Genomic DNA, 3,844 nt, shown 5'->3' with positions numbered 1-3,844 from the left:
GCGTTTCGGTGGAAGAACTGCAATGGAGACCACCTTCATCAGGACCAGCCAGGGGCAATTTCAACAGTGTGTCTCGCAACCTGGAGTTAGTGTCTGTAAAAAATGTTGGTGTATGTTCGTGTATAAACTCTTTGATTTTGATGCGTTACTCCTTGTGCCCCCGTAGACCATGTTAGTTTAGAGCAAGCCACCCTATTTACGTATGTTTTCGCCACGACGGAGAATATTCACCCCCAATATGGCGACGACTCGTTTAGTCTGTCGTCTTAGTTGTTGTCTGTATCCGGAAACATTTGTAACCGGATATACTAGCAAGGTCGTGCGGCAATGACCACACAGGTGTTAGGCATCAGAGTAGTGAGCCACCAGTATTTAAAACGACGTGTTTCTGCAGTCGTTTATTACGGCAACAAAGTGCAGCCGGTATGCTGGTGGAGCTCTGGGACGTATGTGAACACTTTGAAACAGGTAAGCCGTGCAGTAGAGCTGGGTTATTTGAGTAACAATGATTAATGTTCAAAGAGAACGCCTCACTGTTTATACTGGGCAACGTGCTGCTTTTCTTTTTGTCTTGTAATTTAATGTTTTTGCTATAAGAGATACTCTCCTCGTTTGTTTCGAGGTTTGAGTGTTTGTCGGCGCAATGCCCGGTAGGAATGCCGAACTTCGATAGGCGGTGATACACTGCGGGGACGGATTAGATCTGTTACGTTTATGTATAAAACCACCCCTGGTTAGCATATATGGTGGTTACTGATGGGTTTATATGGTATCTGGGAATAAAATCTTTCTCCATCAGTTTACAACTTATTCTGGGGTAGCTTTTTATACCCGTTTTTTGTATAGGATATTCTGCCGTTTACGTGCATTAATAATGAGAATAAAGTATAAATAATACCACCAATTCGCCTTAGTATACAGCTACAATAATATGTCTGATCTTTAGGGGTTCAATGGTAGATATAATACTGTGTATGCTTTTATTTTGATAGGTATTCCATTTGATGAATACATCCTATAAAAGCTTTTACCAGAGTTACAGTGTCTGCAGAGAAGTATCAGATAACTGCAGGAGTCATACAGAAAAATATTATGTAAGTGCTTTGCTGTCACTATGTGATTAGGTCCTTTTCCGTTAAGTATCAGGAGGAGGACGAGTACTAGAATAGTTTGTCTTTGTCCCACTACAGATTTGGGTAGCAGTAATAAGAAGTATATCGGGATCTACCTTGAAACGTGTATGAAAGGTGTTCTGCACATAAGAGAAAGGTATTATAATGTCAAGCTGCATTCTACGGATGTTTACTTGCACCTGTCTGTATAGTGTACATTTTTGAGAGTTTAAACATAAGCATTGATTTTTACCTTTGCAGCGCATTCTGTTGAAATCTTCTTAAGCTGATACTCTACAGGAGTCAATAGCACTGTTCTGACTGGCTCCGTTACAGTTTTTGAATGTGAAGGTAACTGATAGACATATTATTTATGGGTCCGATTCACAGAATTAACTTAAGACTCAATCCTAAACTTACTACTATTTTGGTATTCACAGAATGCACTTACTACTTTTGGCATTCACAGAATGAATTTACTACTTTTGGTATTCACAGAAGTTAGGATTTTGTCTTAAGTTTGTCTTAAGACAAACTTAAGACCGACTTAAGTTAGGATTTTGTCTTAAGTCTGTCTTAAGTCTGTCTTAAGTTTGTCTTAAGACAAACTTAAGACAAAATCCTAACTTCTGTGAATACCAAAAGTAGTAAGTTCATTCTGTGAATGCCAAAAGTAGTAAGTGCATTCTGTGAATACCACAATAGTAGTAAATTTAGGATTGAGTCTTAAGTTCATTCTGTGAATCAGGCCCCTTGAGTCATGTCCTTATTGCAGTCACTAGTTACAGTAAATAGTGCGTTTTCTGCACTTCTCTTCAGGACAGTTGTGAAGCTTTTGTCCTTGGGCAGCTAATGAAAATGGCCTAAAACCCTTGGCTTTCAGTCGAGGAATGAAGGAGTAGCGTACTGGCACGTTGGAACATTACATTTTAACAAAGAGGTAGATACCAAGTTATTTCAACTATAACTAGGCCTTCTGCAAGATTTTCTGGCCAAAAACTCCATATCACCGCCCGACCCCTCTTTTTGTCATCATTTTCTTATTTTCCAATACACTCAGTGTGTATTTTCACGTCCTTTGGGATATAAGGTAGCACTGTTTGTATAGCATGTGAGCCTAGCACGTATGGTCCTCGTCATTGTTGTCTCAAAATAGGTTGTGCAAATTAATTTGGGCATACTAGTAAAAACTTCTTTGTACCAACATTTTTTACAGACACTAACTCCAGGTTGCGAGACACACTGTTGAAATTGCCCCTGGCTGGTCCTGATGAAGGTGGTCTCCGTTGCAGTTCTTCCACCGAAACGCGTTGGCCCTTTCCTCTAATTAGATCCAACCTTTGGTTGTACAGTGGACAAACTGGTGCAAAACAACGGGGTGTTTTTTCGGTTGTAGTATAATGATGCATGACTAGGATGTGTGATTGAGTGGATGTGTTGTGTTTGTGGTTCTCGACCTGGGTCATAATAACTGTCTCGTTATTTAAAAAAAAAGATATGTTTATCTATTCTGATTATGTAATTATAATATGAATTTTTGTACATGTATTTAAAAGAAATCACATAAGTTCAAGTTCAAGTTCAGGCATTTATAAAGCGCACTACTCACCCAGAGGGTCTCAAGGCGCTAGAGGGAGGGGTTCATTGTTTGTCGAATAGCCATGTTTTCAGTTCTTTTCTGAAGGAGATGTGATTCTGAGTAAGGCGGAGGTGGGTGGGGAGTGAGTTCCAGGTCTTGGCAGCCAGGAAGGAGAAGGATCTGCCACCCATGGTGGTTTTTCGGATGCGCGGGACTGCGGCGAGGGCTTGATTGGATGATCTTAGTTGGCGGGTGGGATAGTAGAAGGACAGTCGGGTGTTGAGGCATTCGGGTCCTAGCTTATAAAGGGCCTTGTGTGCGTGGGTAAGAAGGCGGAAAGTAATTCTTTTGTTGACGGGAAGCCAGTGGAGGTTTTTTAGGTGACCGGTGATGTGCTCTTGGCGCGGGATGTCTAATATGAGTCTCGCTGATGCGTTTTGGATGCGCTGGAGCTTTTTCTGCAATTTTGTTGTAATTCCGGCGTAGAGTGTGTTGCCATAGACCAGTCGACTCGTGACCAGTGCATGGGTGACAGTTTTTCTTGTTTCGAGGGGGATCCAGCGGAAGATCTTTTTGAGAATGCGAAGGACGTTGAAGCAGGAGGACGATACGGCGTTGACTTGTCTGGACATTGAGAGAGAGGAGTCTAGAATGAAGCCAAGGTTACGTGCATGGTCTGTGGGTGTGGGCGCTGATCCCAAAGCGGAAGGCCACCAGGAGTCATCCCAAGCTGAGGGGGAGGATCCTAGGATGAGCACCTCCGTTTTGTCTGAGTTGAGTTTTAAGCGGCTCTGTTTCATCCATTCGGCTACTTCTTTCATACCTTCGTGAAGGTTGTTTTTGGCGGTGTTGGGGTCTTTGGTGAGGGAAAGGATTAGCTGGGTGTCGTCGGCGTAGGAGATGATGTGGAGGTTGTGTTGACGTGCGATGGAGGCGAGGGGACTCATGTAGACGTTGAAGAGGGTGGGACTGAGTGAGGAGCCTTGAGGTACGCCGCAGATGACTTCGGTGGGCTCTGAGTAGAAAGGGGGGAGTCGGACTCTCTGGGTTCTCCCGGCTAGGAACGAGATGATCCAGTCCAAGGCTTTACCTTGAATTCCGATGTTGTTGAGGCGTTGTATGAGGGTGTTATGACAGACAGTGTCGAAGGCGG

At 43.1% G+C, this 3,844-nt stretch overlaps 1 long non-coding RNA gene across 1 annotated transcript; it reads left to right on the top strand.

Annotated features, from left to right (window-relative positions):
- The first annotated feature begins 320 nt into the window (after nucleotides 1–320).
- On the top strand, nucleotides 321–2,669 carry LOC144771530 (uncharacterized). Its single transcript, XR_013599330.1, has 6 exons — nucleotides 321–468; nucleotides 993–1,094; nucleotides 1,191–1,269; nucleotides 1,374–1,463; nucleotides 1,932–2,052; nucleotides 2,329–2,669. It is a non-coding gene; the product is annotated as an uncharacterized LOC144771530 (long non-coding RNA).
- Nucleotides 2,670–3,844: the final 1,175 nt, after the last annotated feature.

This window comes from Lissotriton helveticus, chromosome 8, assembly GCF_964261635.1.
Source record: "Lissotriton helveticus chromosome 8, aLisHel1.1, whole genome shotgun sequence".
NCBI classification, from domain to species: Eukaryota; Metazoa; Chordata; class Amphibia; order Caudata; family Salamandridae; genus Lissotriton; species Lissotriton helveticus.
The sequence above is the reverse complement of the archived record's forward strand: the minus strand, read 5'-3'. Positions and strand labels throughout refer to the sequence as shown.